Source organism: Pleurodeles waltl, chromosome 3_1, assembly GCF_031143425.1.
Source record: "Pleurodeles waltl isolate 20211129_DDA chromosome 3_1, aPleWal1.hap1.20221129, whole genome shotgun sequence".
NCBI lineage: Eukaryota > Metazoa > Chordata > Amphibia > Caudata > Salamandridae > Pleurodeles > Pleurodeles waltl.
In genome coordinates this window covers 1741875575-1741891940 of record NC_090440.1, presented here as the reverse complement: position 1 = coordinate 1741891940, position 16366 = coordinate 1741875575, and the positions used below count along the sequence as shown (strand labels likewise).

General features: G+C 45.0%; 1 long non-coding RNA gene across 1 annotated transcript in view; it reads left to right on the top strand.

The window, feature by feature from the left end:
- Nucleotides 1-15823, top strand: part of LOC138285563 (uncharacterized) — a 48251-nt gene extending 32428 nt beyond the window's left edge. The window contains exons 3-4 of the long non-coding RNA XR_011201612.1: nucleotides 9701-9874; nucleotides 11893-15823. This is a non-coding gene — a long non-coding RNA (uncharacterized lncRNA). The remainder of the gene's footprint in view (nucleotides 1-9700; nucleotides 9875-11892) is intronic.
- Nucleotides 15824-16366: the final 543 nt, after the last annotated feature.

Sequence of the window (16366 nt, the reverse complement as noted above, 5' to 3'; positions counted from 1 at the left end):
CACTCGAGCAGCAAGCTGCTCGTGCAGGCTGACATGGCAGCTCTGCAGTCTCTCTTTTACTTGGGTCACTTGGTTGGCACAATAAGTGCTGCAGCCCTGCTGACCCCTCTCATTTACCTGGCCCTGGTGCCAGTTACCAGGTACTTACAGGGGTAGTAAGGTGCATGCCAATTGGCCTATGCAATTCAACATATACTTTAAGGGAAAGAGCACTGGTACTGGGGTCTGGTTAGCAGGCCTTAGTACACTAACAAGTCAAAAACCACAGCATCTGACAGCAAAGGGTGGGGGTAACCATCAAGAAAGGGGTACTTTACAACATGACCCCCCCACCCAAGACGAAAGGGGATGAGCACTAACCTCTCTTCTGGTAGTCCTCATATAATAAGTGGAAGACCCTGGAAAGGCCATCTACATTAGCATGGTCAGTCCCTGGTCTGTGTTCTACTCTAAAGTTCATCCCCTGCAGGGAAATGGACCACCTGTGGTTCTCTTCTCTCATCTGCATTAACTACCTAATAGGCCTGTGGCCAGTTTGAACTTTAAATTGAATCCCAAACAAGTATGGTCTCAGCTTCTTCAGGGAGCAAACCACAGCAAAGGCTTCCCTCTCAATGGCACTCAAACACTGCTCTCTGGGAAGGAGTCACTTGGTAATAAAAGATACTGGCTGATTCTGACACTCATCGTTGGTCTGTGACAACACTGTCCCAATCCCTTGTTCAGGTGAGTCTGTGTAGACAATTAATTGTTTCCCATAATCAGGTGCTTTTAGAACAGGTGCTAAACACATGGCTGCTTTCAAGGCATCAAAGGCATTCTGACAGGCTGCTGTCCAAATGACTTTCCTGGCAGGAGGTCTGGGAGTGGCTCAATCTCCTCCTCCTGCTCTCCATCTGTGACCAGCAGGATGGCCATGTCAGCCCTGCCGTGCTGTGGTTTTAGGCGATTGGCATGGACCATTTTGTGAGCAGTCCTGGGGGTGCCTAAGCCAACCAAATAGGTGAACTCCCCCTTTCTTTCCACAATGAGATAGGGCCCAGTCCACTTGTCCTGGAGGGCTCTGGGAGTGACAGTCTCCAATACCCACACCAAATGACCAGGTTGATACTCAACCAGGGTTGCCTTCTGATCATACCAGTGCTTTACAATCTCCTGAATGGACTGACAATTCTTGTTTGCCACCTTCATATACTCGGCAATTGGAGAACACATGCTGAGTACACAGTCCACTATGTCTTGCTTAAGCTGTTTGAGAGGCTTTTTCCATTCCTCCTTCACAAGACTGAGAAGGACCCCTTACAGGGTGTCCAAACAAAAGTTCAAAGGGGCTGAACCCAACCCCCTTCTGAGGAATGTCCCTGTATACAACCAGGAGGCATGGCAAGAGGACATCTCACCTCCTTCTGAGTTTCTCTGGGAGTCCTATGATCATGTCCTTGATGGGCTTGTTGAACCTTTCAACTAAGCCATTAGTCTGGGGTGATACGGGTGATGAACTTATAAGTCACACCACATTCATCCCACATAGCTTTTAGGTATGCATACATGAAATTTGTCCCTCTATCAGAGGCCACTTCTTTAGGAAACCCTGCTACTACACTACACTGGTAGTCATAAGTAGGATTGCTTCTGGGTACCTAGTGGCATTGTCCACTACCACTAGAATACATCTGTTCCCAGGTGCAGTGGCTGGGTCAAGGGGACCAACTATGCCAATCCCTACCATCTCAAACGGAGTCCCAACCACAGGTAGTAGAATTAAGGGAGCCTTTGGTTGTGTGCCTGTCTTGCGACTGTCTTCGCAGGTCACACAGGAGCAACAAAATTCCTTCACTATCAGAGGCCACTAAAAATGGGCCACTAACCGGTCCCAAGTCTTGGGCTATCCTAAATGTCCAGTCAGTGGAAAATCATGAGCCGAAGTGAGGATGAATTCTTTGTACACTTGGTCGACCACTGCTCTCCTGGCTGCCCCTCATTTGGGGTTCCTAGCCTCAGTGAACAATAGGTCATTCATTCAATAGACTCTGTGAGTACCACTGGTATCTCCTTGTTCTTCCCTGGCAACTTGCTGCCTGAGGCTCCCCAGGGTAGGGCAACGTCTTTGCTCCTTGCAAAGCACTTCCCCGGGGACCCTCCTGCATTGAGTTGCTGTGCCAGGTAAGGCCAGGATTCCTCAATTGCAGTTCCCTCCCCAGGCATCAGGACCTCACCCTGGGGTGAGTTCTCCCCCAGATCCTGTGTGGAAGTAGTGGCTGGCTCAGCAGTCATTTTGCCCTTCCTCTGGCTCTTAAGGTGCTGAGCCATAGTTTCAGGCTCCAGTTCCTTATCTTTGCCCTGACGAGCAACCTGTGCCCTTGTGGTCACACACACCCACCCAGGGAGACCCAGCATTTCTGCATGGACCCTCTTCTCAACTTCTGCCCAGGTAGATGCTCCCAGATTATTTCCCAACAGACACTCTACTAGGATGGCAGGAGAGGCAGCCACTTTCATTAGGCCAGTTACTCCTCCCCACGCTAGATTCACCAAAGCCATTATGTGGGACCTAGTCTCATTATCAGCATTGATAATAAGGTGATTCTCACCAGGGATCATCTGGTCTGGGGAAACCAGTTTGGATGTCACTGTAGTGACACTGGCACCTGTATCCTTCAGAGCCTCTACCTCAGTCCCAATGATTCTTGGCCACTGTCTGTCCTTTTCCAGATTGGAAGGTAAAACAGGCAAGGGTTCAATGTCCACCCCACCCAGGGAGACTAAGGTAGTCTCAGTGTGGCTTCTGGCCTCTCCAGAGTACACTGCTACTCCCAGCTCAAAACTAACAATGCCCTTAGGTTGCCCCTCAGTGGGAGGATTCTTGATGCAAACTGGATCACCTCTCTAATGCCCAGGCAGGTTACATTCAAAGCATGTCCCAGCCTTCTTGGGTTCGCAGTTCTTATTGGAAACCCCTTTCCTTTGGTCTGGGAAGAGTCTCAAACCACCCACCTTGGAGTTCTTTTGGGGGCCTGGTGAGGACTCTGTCTTTTTGCCCTGTGTCAGTGCTATTCCCCTTCCCCTGCTGAGAAATTTGTGCACCCTTCTTGGAGTCACCTCCACCTTGGGATTTGCTCCTAACCCACTTGTCATCTATCTTCCCCAGCTTTCTGGGAGGAGACAACTCAGAATCTACCAGATGGTATCACAGTTTCTCTGTATAACAATTAGTCAAGATATGCTCTTTCATCAAAAGATTATATAGCCATTCATAAGTGTCAACTATATTGCTGTTTTTCCAGCCCTCTAGTGCTTTGACTGAGGAGTCTACAAAGTCCACCCAAGTCTGCTCTTGGCCTTTTTGGGCGTCCAAAACTTAACCCTGTACTTGTCTCTGGTGAGTCCATATCCTTCAATGAAGGTCTCTTTCATATGGGGATAAGACTTATGTACTTCCTCAGATAGGGTCAGAAGTCTATCTCTGCCGTTAGCTGGGAATAACTCCCAAAGTAGAGAGTTCCAGTGCTATGGATGAACCTTCCTCATTCTGCAACACCTCTCAAATGCTGTAAATCATTTGTCTATGTCATTTTCTGCACTATATAGTGGGACATCTCTTTGGGGACCTTAGAGTCAAAAGAACCCTCACTCTCCTTACTTTATTTGCTGACACCATCTCTAGGAATTAGTCCCAATCTATCCCTCTTCTCTTCTAACGCTAGTCTCCTTTCCTCAAGTTCAAGTCTCTTCTCCTCCAGGGAGAGTTGTTGAAACCTGTTCTCAAGGTTCACTCCTTCTACCAGTGTGTGTGTGTGTGAGTGTGTGTGTGTATGTGGTGGGGGGTACTAGTTTTACTGATGACACTTCCCACTGGAGAGGGAGGTCTGGAAAAGGGCATATGGCCCAGGTCCACCCTCACCTTCGCCTTCCCTTACTGGTAATAAGACTTCCTCCTCCTTTGTCAGTCACAGACTCTGGTTCAGAGGAGGATACTTCTTTTCTGTTTCTTTTAGCTTCCAAATAGGTGAGGCCTCTACAAGGTCTCCTCTCTTGGCAATAGCTGTAAAGCTGATGCCTCTAGCATTGAATACTGCTCTTAGATCACTGACCCTGAGGATAGAGAAGATGGGATGATAGATGCTCAGTCCCCTCTCTGTTGGGAACTTTTGAAAACTTGTTTTTACCTAAAAACCTTAGCTACTTTGAAAATGGTTTTGCAAACTTTTAAGGCCTATTGGAATGGGGATGTAACACAGGGCCCTAGCAATTCCAGTTACCTGTTGTTTTTAGAACAAACCTAAAAAATACTTTTTGAGTCTAAAAGTCAATTGAGGATTTCTCATATAATAAAAAAATATACTTACTTCTCAGTGGTAAAGTGAATCCCAAGTTTAAGATCTGCACCGCTCTAACACCAATGTAGCAAGGTAAAGGTGGTATATGATATCACTAAGGAGTCTTACCATGGAATACCAACACAATACACAGCAGTGGACTTCAGATTCACTCTTGGAGAACCTTAGCTCAGTCCTGGTAGTGTGTCAAAGAGCAGTCAGGCTATTTAAAGGAACATGTGTGAAGCCTTTTTACATTACCAACATGGACAATACGTAAATGACATGACTCAACAGAAATCCAACACCAATTTAGACAAATAGATTCCTCTTTCATCTTACTTTAGACACCAAAACGAACTTTGTATGTTCTGTACAACTGGAGTTGTGGCTTTTCAAAATACAGTACTTTGTAGGTTTAAAGGGCTTCCATTGAAGTCAATGGGAAAAATAGCAGTGTGCACTCAGGCATTTGTAGGGTGAGTTCAGGCGAACCCACAGGAACTTAACGTTCTGCAGGGACCTAGACCAAGAGTCAATAGTCACATTTTTGTTACCTTGCCCAGGGAGTCGGTTGAAGAGGTAACATCCTTGGTGCTGAACGGTCCACAGTGGGTGGTGCGTTTTGCACTCCGTTGCAAAACTGGAATTGGAGGTGGACACACACTCTACTCATTAGATGTAAAGGGCTTTGGGGGCCAGGACCAGGATTCAATAGTTGGATGTTCACCACCTTGTCCGGCAGCTCTAGGTGCAGAGGTGGCCTCTAGCTGACAATCATGGTCTGGTCATGCCAAAGATGCTTTGCTGCTCCAGTCGAAGTCACTTCCTTCAGGCTACAAACCCACAGAAGGGGGTCACTGGTGACATCTATCCCTATGCTGAGGGGGTGCTCTTGAGTCGGTGAACGTTGTGTTGCCATCGGTTTCGTGGCATGTGGTAGACAAGCCTTGCTAGCTGCAAGGGTGTTCCACGGGCTTTTTGATAGCTGTAGGTCGTACAGTGGGGAATAGAGGCTTGAAACTTGGCAGGGGCCTCATTCGCACTACTTAGATGATGGACATCAAGTTTATTTAGGCTCAGGCACTCAGAGCCTGTCAGCTCACAATTTGTTTTTATCTCAACCCTTCTTTAGTCCTGCAATTTACAGGGACTGGTGCCACCAGTCAGTGGAGTCTTCCTTGAAGTTTCGGTGTCCACAGGGTCACTCTCTTCGGGACCAATGAGTTTCCACCTCCAGCACACATCGGGCACTCCGCTCTAGTACTGGTCCCCTTAGGTCACTATTTGTCATCTTCTTTGCGCTGGGGCAAGGGTTAGGTCCTGTTTTTGGTGCTGACATCTCTTTGTGCTTCTTTCTTCTTTTCCAGGTAAGATCTAAGTTCTGTTGCAAGGGGAGCCCCTGAAATCCTGGATTAGGGGGCATTTACGGGTGCAAGGGACAGAGGCCAATGGGCTACTGTCCCTGCAGGTGGTTCAACCCTGCAGTGACTACTTCCTGTGGGAGTACATCACTTTTCTACCCAAAAGGTAAGGGTGCAATGGACACAGGCAGGAACTGTTTAAAGATGTTCAGTGCTGTTAGCAATGGAATCTTTGGTTTGAAGTCAGGTTACCCCCTGTCCAAGCAAGGACCCTCACTCTAGTCAGGGTAAGTCACACACAATCCAAATTATCCTGTGCCCACCCTCTGGTAGCTTGGCACTGAGCAGTCAGGCTTAACTTAAAAGGCAATGTGTAAAGCAATAAATCATGCAATAACGCAGTATATACCACAGACAATACACCACACACTGTTTAGAAAAATATAGAATATTTATCTGATTAAATGCAGGTCAAAACAATCAAGATTTGATAAGTACACGTTGAGATATCACTTTAGAAAATGATAAAAAGAGTCTTTAGTCTTTAAAAAGCAACAAGTGTCTCTTGCAAGGACAAAGTACCTGGTTTGCATTCAGATTCTCCGCAAGGGACCGCAGAGGAGGAGATGCATGGAAAACGAGGAGTGTGCGTCGGTTTCTCCGGGCGCACACTGACGATGCGTCAATAAGGTTTTGCGTCGATTTCCGTTGCGCTGACTTGGATCCTCTTCGGGTTGCAGGGTTTTCAGACGTACCTGGGGACGATGCGGAGAAATCCTGGGCATGCATGGCGAAGTCACAGGAGCTGCGTCGTTCCAGATCAGCTATGCATCGATCCAGTGGCCCGTGCGTCAAAGTTCCAGGTGCAATGCTGGCACTGCGTCGATCTCCTCTCAGGGAGCCAGGCTGTGTCATTCCGGTTCGACGTGCAGTGATTTTCTCACCGCGATGCAGGCGGCGTCGTTTCTGCCAGGCTGTGCATCAAATTTTCACCACACAAGGAGTTCTTTGCAGGAGGAAGACTTTTTCGTCCTGAGACTTCAGGGAACAGGAGGCAAGCTCTATCCAAGCCCTTGGAGAGCACTTCTCAGCAGAGCCAGAGGGCAGCAAGGCAACAGAAGGGCAGCAGTCTTTTGCAGAAAAGCAGTCGGGTGAGTCCTGTGGGCAGCCAGGCAGTTCCTCTTGGCAGATTGCAGGGTCTGGTTCAGAGTTTCTTCACCAGTTGTATCTTGTCCAGACGTGTCTGAGTTGGTAGGGTCAGAGGCCCTGTTTAAATACCCAAATGTGCCTTTGAAGTGAGGGAGACTTGAAAGAGTGGCTTAGAAGTGCACCAGGTCCCCTTTCAGTTCCATCCTGTCTGTCAAGGTCCTAGTAGGGGGTTTGGCAGTCCATTGTGTGAGAGCAGGCCACTGTCCTTTCAAATGTAAGTGTCAGGCCCTCCAACCTCCCAGCCCAGGAAGACCCATTCAGTATGCAGATGTGTGCAGGTCCGACTGAGCATCCTGTGTTTGGGGTTGGCTCAGTGAAATGCACAAGGGAGCTGTCAAGTAACCTAGCCAGACATGGATTGGAAGGCACAGAAGGTTTTTAGTGCAGAGAAATGCTCTCTTTCTAAAAGTGGCATTTCTAAAATAGCAATATTAAATCTAATTCCACCAGTCAGCAGGACTTTGTATTACCATTCTGGCCATACCATATATGACCTTGTTACTCCTTTCTGATCAGAATCTACCACTCAAACAGTATATGAGGGTAGCCCTAATGTTAGCTTATGAAAGGAGCAGGCCTTACAGCAGTGTAAAACAAATTTAGGAGTTCTACACTACCGGGACATATAAACTACACAGGTATATGTCCTGCCTTTTACCTACATAGCACCCAGTCCTATAGGTTACCTAGGGCCTACCTTAGGGGTGACTTATATGTGGAAAAAAGGGGATTTAAGGCAGTGGAACTGCACACACAGGCCTTGCAATGGCAGGCCTGAGGCATGGTTAAGGGGCTACTTAGGAGGGTGGCACAATCAGTGCTCCATGCCCACTAGTAGCATTTAATCTACAGGCCATGGGCACATGTAGTGCACTTTAGTGGGGACTTACAAGTAGATTAAATAAGACAATTGGGTATGATCCAATGTCACCATGTTTTAAGGGATAGAGCATATGCACTGGTTACCAGTGGTAAATAGCGCAGAATCCTAAAACCAGCAAAAACAGTGTCCAAAAAGTGGAGGGAGGCAGGCAGAAAATTAGGGTTGACCACCCTAAGGCTGTCAGATCTAACAAGTGCCACAAAAAAAGTGTTTTTGCCTGCAGTACTGTTTGCCTGACATTGGCCCGGATTACATGGGCCACATTTTCAGCTGTCAGCTTCATTGTGGCAATCTGATACCACTGCTGGTGAAACAATAAGGCAACTGTAGAACAGTGAAGATGTGTTTGACTGACACTGATTGTAGTATTCAATTTTTTTTAAATTCATAATAGATAGAATACTTCACAAAGCACCACATGCCAATTTGTATTGTTTCAAAATTATTTGCACAGCGCTATTTTGTTTTTTAAAAGAAAGAAATTAAATACTCTTCCCTGTCATATATGTCAGTACTAATGCTCTTTCAGCCGTATGGCCATTGCAATGTAAAGGAGCAGAGGAGATCTGTGTGGAGGGGGTTGGGGGATTTGGGTTGTTGAGAGGAGATGTACACAGGAGTGAGAGCAAGCAGCCAAGAAAGAGAGAGAGAGAGCAAGCAAAAGCACAGGGAATGTTGGGAGTGGGGATAGGGGGAGGGAGAGAAACCCTAGAGGGAGAGAGCTGGAATTCACATGTTCTGATGGAGTGCTTAACCAAAAAATAGTAGTTCCCTAAATATGAGCACTGGAAGAACACAAATCAGGAGGATGGTAAAGAAGGTATGTTCTAGGAGAGGTAGAAGCAAAAGATTGACAAAGAAAGCCATCAAATAGGAAGTAAGCAAATGAGTGACAAGCCAACCAATTGTAAGCAATGTTGTAAGCAATGGACAGGCTCTAAAGCCTTGTAAATTCTTAATAACCCCACAATAGATTTATTGCACAGTTTGTGCTGTCCAGTAGGCTCCATCTAACAAGTGGGCTGAAGTGCAGGGAGTTCTGACATATTTGACGAGTGCTTTGAGTGCACAATGAAATTAGCAGCTCAATTTACGAATATTGGCAAAATGGCAGTGTCAACTGAAGAACCGCACTAATATAATCGTATGTGCCAGAGATAGATTTGTATTCACAACACGAAAAATACAGCCTTCCATGCTCCCACAAGTCAGTAAACAGTCAAATAATATGATTAATGAAAACATTTGTTCTTCACAGCACATCGATGTAGAGCTGTATAATATGGGCATTAATACAAAATGTTTCAAAATAAAAAGCTGATGCATATAGTAGTGGATTGAAAGTAAGTTTTAAGCAGTTTCCCATTAAAACAAGGAAACTTACAACGTGGCTTAGTAATGGATTCCAAAACCGCCATGGAATTCAGGCTTCCAGTGTACTATTTAAGAATAATTAGAACACGCCCTCCATATAGTCAATCATATTGCACCATAAGATGAGGTCTGGATGAAAAACTTTGCTCCCTGGCAGAGTTTGCAGAATTCGGCAGCTCTGCGTTCCACTGAGAACGCTGAGTTTCTGATAGACTCTACACTCCACAATGTAGCAGAACTTTTTTCAGTTTTTCCCCTGTTGGTGCTCGCTTTCTGTCATTTTGCGCATGCGGGATGTGAGACGAAAGACTTCCGCTCTCTTGTGATCACAAATGAGATTTCTTATCCGCTTGCGAGAGTTAGCACCATGACAGTGACTTCTGGTGCATCTTTTTTGATGCAGGCAAGTGCGAGTGAGGGCGATCGACTGCTGCTGCAACCTGGGCGAAGCTGAAGCGTCTAAAATCTACAACTTCGAGAGAACAATCTTCTCTAATTGACAGTTCACGTTGATATTGTTGTGCAAGGAGCTAATTTTTATTTTTTTTCCCAAGAACAGGAAGTGCCCCTGAGACTCCAACTTCCCGTTCCTGTCCAGCAGGCTCCTGTCACTACTTTGTCCATCTCCTGCTCACTTTTCACCTGCATTTCGAGGTGGAAGGATCACCTTTTTTTGTCTCCTGGATATATCATTGGATTTAAGGACTGTTGTATTTGAGTTTTCATAAGTAAGTTAAAAAAAAAACACTTGTCTAAGGGTGTTGTACAATGTGTTTTTTTGATAGGGAGATGCCTCAGGATTTACCTGTATTTTTATTAGTTCTACAAAGGAAAAATGTTTAACAGTGCACTACATTTGCTCCACGTTTTGTTTTGTAAATTTGCAATATTCATTAAATTGAATGTTAATATGAAATGGTGTAGCATGCTAATGTAATAGGCCTTCGAGCTGTAGGCCCAGTACTAGTCATTGGTGCATGATGAAAAACAACTGTGGTGTCTGTGGAACTGAAACACCATGGATGGCAATGGATTAAAGATAACAAGATGTTGTTTGGCGGTATTTCACATTTTTCTCTGCAAACAGTGTATGGAGCGGTTATATAGTACTTGATGCATGCCTTTGTATGATTTGTGTTGTAAATATTTTAACCCCTTTAATTTTAGTTTTTGGAATTACTAATACTGACTTAATGGTGTTTTTTTCTCCTGTACCAATGCCTTCTTTGTCTGGCTAGTGCATGGGAGTGTTTGTCATAGACAACCATTTGTCTTTGTCCCCATGCAATGTGGCGAGGACCCTTTTTGTGTAGTCAAAATATTAGTCCTATACCTGTATGTGTTTTTTTTCCATTCATCCTGCTTGTTGTTTGATGTGGCTGGTGGCCACTTTCTTTAAGCAACCAGTAGTTCTGCATGTGTTCTTCTTTGTTATGGTGGCCATGCCTCCTTGCTGTTGTTTGATCATGTTACTTGTGGCAATTTTGTATAGACAGTCAGTGTGCTTTCGGGCTGCATGTGTTCTTCTTTGTTGTGGTGGCCATGCCTCCTTGCTGGTTGTTGTTTGGCCATGTGGCTGGCAGCCATTTTATGTAGGCAGCCAGTGTGCTTTCGGGCTGCATGTGTTCTTTTTTGATGTGGCGGCCATGCCTCCTTGCTGATTGTTTTTTTACCATGTGGCAGGTGGCCATTTTGTATAAGTAGCCAGTGTGCTTTTGGGCTGCATGTGTTCTTCTTTGTTGTGGTGGCCATGCCTCCTTGGTTGTTGCTGTTTGACCCTGTGGCTGGTGGCCATTTTGTGTAGGCAGCCAGTGTGCTTTAGGCCTACATGTGTTCTTTTTTGTTGTGGTGGCCATGCCTCCTTGCTGGTTGTTGTGTGACCATTTGGTTGGCGGCCATTTTGTGCAGGCATCCAGTGTGCTTTTGGACTGCTTGTGTTCTTGTTGTTGTGATGGCCATGCCTCCTTGCTGGTTGTTGTTTGACCATATGACTGGCGGACATTTTGTGTAGGCAGCCAGTGTGTTTTCGGACTGCATATGTTCTTCTTTGTGGTGGTGGCCATGCCTCCTTGCTGGTTGTTTTTTGACGATGTGGCTGGCATCCATTTTGTGTGTTTATTCAGGCCTTGTAGGTCAATGATGCTTATTACTAAATGTACTGTATGAGCAGTTTTTTATATTTTATTGTATACTCTTTTTTGCATTTTTCACCTACAACACTCCTTGCCTCCCAAATCTTTGTGGTTTTTCATGCTAGTCCCCTTTCCCTAGTACATCAGCAATTGCAATCTATTTTAAAACATTTTTGTCCTTTTTTTCTAATTTTTTCACCTTTATTTTTTTCTTGCTTTATGATTGTTTTGACATAAATTCAATTTTTTTTTTAATTCCCAATTTTCCCCATCAGTCCCGTGTCCGCCATAGGCATACAGTTGCACTATATTACATATCATTAAAATATTCAGAATTATTATTATTCCATTTTTCACCAGCACCTCTCTGTGTCACATGCCAGCTTGATGCAGATAAAGCTAACATTACATTCTGTATGTTGTAGTTGTTGCTCTTTCTTATCCTTCATGACTGTACATGCAAATGAAAGTTAATGTTGGTGTGTTGTTTTTATGAGTACATACACTGTATTTCATACATGTATTAATTCTATGATACTGTTTGTTTCAACTACTAATGCAACTGCAACAACAATGCCATGTTTCACAGATTCTTCTTGCATGTTTGCTTTTAGGTGCACGAAGAGAAAGAGCCATCACCCACAGTACTGCCAGACAGAAGGCCTGTGCTCGACGTGATTCGTGACCACACTGACGACCACAAGGACATCTCTTCAGCTGCTGAAGCTAAGAACTACTGCCAACTGACAGATTCAAGGTGGCCCCAAAGAAAGCTGCTATCAAGAAAGTAGCCAGTGATAAGAAGGAGCTTCCCACCCCAGACCTTTTTTGGGCAAAGACAGGTGCCTGCCGCACCAGCCTCTGGGGAGCAAGCTGGGAGCACCACTCCTGCATCAGTGGCTCCATTCCAAAGTAGGCCCAATCCCATGTCTGGCACAGAGGCAGTCTCTCTAATCACAGGAACGCTGATGAGCAGTGATGTTGAATTGGACTTATCTATTTCTCAAACTAGTACCCAATCGTTGCCAGAAACTCAGGCCAGTGAACAACAACAGCTGCACCCAGCAATAGCAGTTCCTCCCGAAGTAGGAGCACATCAGGATGTAGAGCTTCATGCAGAGGAATCCGAAGAAGCCCCTCTTTCAAAAGATCCACTGTCTTCCAGATCTCCACGATCTTCTTCCTCAAGCCTCCCTTCTGATGAGCAAGACTCCACTTGGATGCCACCTCAGTCTGAGACACGCCAGGAGAGGCAAGGAGTGAAAAGAAAGGTTCCTGAAAGCCTTAGAGTTATGAAGAGGAGGATGATGAGTTTGATGATGAGCCAGTCATCATGGATGATAGTCCGTCTCAATGGAGTCAGACATTACCCCATCTTCTCAACCTGCTCCAAGAGCTGTGGAAGCGATACCACCACCTCTACCAGCTTCCATATTTACAAGGACCCGGGTGTGACCTACATCCACATCCACCTCAGTAAAAGAAGGCACTGCAGAGAGGCAAACGTCCACAAAACAACATCCACCTACTGCTACTTCTTCAGACATTGGCAGTGACACCAGTGTTAGAAAGTTGACCTCCCCGGTTAGTGAAAAGGAGCCACACATTGCCATATGCTCCATTTGCCAAGCAAGTGTTAGTCGGGGTAAACTTGGTACAAACTATGGAAATGGAGGCCGAACAACCTAATTGAGAACATAGCATGCAATCTGCTGGGAGGCAGACCTTAGCGACCAAAAGGTAAAACTTGTAAGTGGTGTTAGTGAAGGTGTTGAAAGCAGGGAATCTGATCCGATCATAGTGGAAGGTGAAGAAGAGGGTGACATTTTTGTTACATAAATCATCCCTGTCTCCAGCAGTGCAGTAGTATCGTCGCCGACATCAGCAAAATCTACCATGTACAATGGGAAGCTGGCTAAAATGTTAGAGTTGGACCTCCTCCTTTTCTCTTTTGTTGAAGCCATGGGTTTTCAAGAATTTGTGGCGGCTATCTGCCTCAAATGGAAGGCTCCTAGCCGGAACTATTTCGCCAGAGTTACTGTTCCAGCACCTCATCACGAGGTGCTGGAATTGGTTGGACAAGCTTTGCAGCAGAGTGCTGTCCAGACAATCTACCTGATGACAGACATGTGGCCCAGTTGCTAAGCTACTGATTACATTTGTATTACTACACACTGGATCTCTTTTATGGGGGTTAGAGAAATTATATATGCAGGTATTGACACAGCTGAATTTTTTAATGGTGCTCAGAAGCATGCAACAGTAGCTATGTTTGCCATGGAGAAATCCCATACAGCTGCAAACATCTTGAATGACTTTAACAACAAGGTCTTTGAAAGGCTATGCCCCAGAGGGCTTAACGTTAGATTTGTTGCCACGGACAATGGCAGTAATGTAGTTAAGCCCATGCCCGATGGTGGTTATTTCATGGTCCTGTGTTTGGTGCACTGTATAAACGTCATTGTACAGGACTTCCTCAAAAAAGAACCTCAAATCAGTAACTTACTGTCCACATGCAGAAGATTCTGCACTCATTTTAGGCATTCTTTTAAAGCCCGCAAGTTGTTGAGGATTATCCAGCATGATAATAGAATGCCAGTTAAAGCCCTCATTCAGGAGGTGCCAAAATGTTGGAATTCTACTTATTACATGTTTGAGCAGTACAGACTAATCAATGAATATGTCATGCAAAGAAGGGATACAACTGTGAAAGGCATGATCATTGAGATGGACCAGTAGTGCCTGGTCAAATGCCTGACAGAGATGCTGCTTCCCTTTGAAAATCTTACTCAGGAAGTCAGCAAGGAGGACTGTATCATAGGTCAAGCTATCCCATTGGTGCATATGCTACAGAAACAGGTAGAGGAGATGTCTGAAACATATGCAGTTGTCGATAAAAAAAACAATGTGCAGGAGTTGGTGGAGAGCTTAATCCTTGGTTTATCCATTAATACAAGGCTTCAAAGAAACAGTGTGTCATACAAACATTACATATGTGCCACAATTCATGGCCCACGGTACAAACAATTACTGGCCACTTTCATTCCTTTTTCAGATGAGGATGTTTCAACCTACAGAACATAGATTGCTGAGCAAGCCATGGACCTAGAAAAAGAACGGCTGGAAATTAGAGGCCCACTCATGAGCAGAAGTTCTGAGGTGCAGCCTATAACTTTCAAAGAGCCTGTGGACAGTGCTGTTGGCTCACAGCAGCCAAAACAACAGCAACAACAACAGGAATAGGAGCAGCAGCTCCAAAATCTGTATTTGACTGGTTTCTAAATGCAGGGCTTAAGTCCACTGCAGAGGCGAGGGCAACAGAGTTCGAGCAAGGTGGAGCACCAATGACTATTGAGTGGATAGTCCAGGGGTAACTGAATGACCCAACTGTGGTGTTTCTGGATCAAAACCCATTGGTGTATTAGCATGGGAATAGGCAACAATGGACAGTGCTCAGCAGGCTGGCAATAAAGTATCTTGCTTGCCCAGTAGCCAGTGTATCTGCTGAGTGTGTGTTCATTGCAGCTGGTGCAGTTGTGACAGTGAGAAGGACCAATCTTTCGCCCCAAAATGTCGAGAGATTGACCATGATCAAAATGAATGGGCACTTTATACCACTAAATTACAGCATACCTGAAGTACAGTAGGAAGTGGATGAGGGTGATGATTGGTCGGACTCAGGTCATGGTAGTGTGTTAGCTGACCAACGTCTGGGTGAACCACCTGAATTTGGAGACAAGCTTCACTTCCCTGAATAGACCTGGGGCACCATAGAGCTTTCTACTTTCTACTATGAACAGCTTTGAGAAAAAAAATAGCAGGGTACGGGAACCTTATTATTGTATATTGTTTGTTTCTGTCTAAATGACTAATGAACCACAACTGTTTTAGGCACATGTATGGCAAAATTATAGTTGGCCCAGTGTGCATTAAAGAAGGTCCCAAACCCACCAAAATCACTTCAAGGAGATGTGAGAGACAATGCCTTCCTCCATTCTGTACCTATCCTTTCTTCTGTCCCCTAGAAGGACTCCCACTCCCACCATTTGATTTACAACTTACTGGCCAATTTGTGTTTCGTTTCCTGAATGGAAGAGGATCAGCAATATGCCACTATGCTTGATTGTAACAGGTAAGTAACGCTATATATGCCTCAATGGTTGATATGAGGGATGCTTGTTTCACTGTTGAGAACTGAGATGGTTCGTGTGACTCAGGATGTCTAGTCGTAGCAGATAGCAAGAGTGGGTGTTTATATTGTTTAATTATATTATACTGGCTTATGTTTGTGTTGTGATTGATTTACAGTGTTGTTGGCATAAAAAAAAAAAATGGTGATAATTTTTTTCCTGAATGTGATTTTTTTCTCCTTCCACACTTACCGAAATTTGCCAATGTTTTCTGGTGCTCTGCTTTCTGGTTTACATTTGTCGAAGAGGACCCGACCATTCCATTTAGCTAACAAACAAGAATCTAGTCCAGAAAATAAAAAATACTAAATTTTTCTCTTGTTGTTAAACAATTAAAGGTCGCTCTTTCTCAATTGGGTCGTGAGACTGTGACTCTCAGGATGTCAACCCCAGAGCAGTACGCGCTCTATTGGCGACAAAAATGCAAAAACACAGCACTCTCAAAACAACATAATTTAGCACTGTGCTGATATGTTGTGGTTTAACCTTTTGCATTGCAGAGTTCAATCCTGAAAACTTATTTTTAATATGCTTACAAATACTGTTCCTTTGCAATGTATTGCTGCAGGTTTTCAGAGTGTGTTAGGGTGTCCCCTTTCCAGGGCCTTCCAGAGACTTTCCCTGCAACATGCCTGGGCGTGGTTCTGGGCTGGGCCAAGACTCTATAAAAGAGAGCCAGCCCAACTCCCAGTGCTCACTATTCAGAGGTCCCGGTGCAGAGCAGCAGCTTCTTCCTGAGCTCCTGTCCCGGCGGCCTATATGGATCTTCCAGTCTTCTGCCCTTCATCCTTCATTGGTGATCATTGTTCCAGGCGGTAAGACAGTGGTTGGACTGTTCCGACACCGTTATTGAGAATTTTCATATTCTGGGTTTAATTCTTAAATGAGTAACAGATTA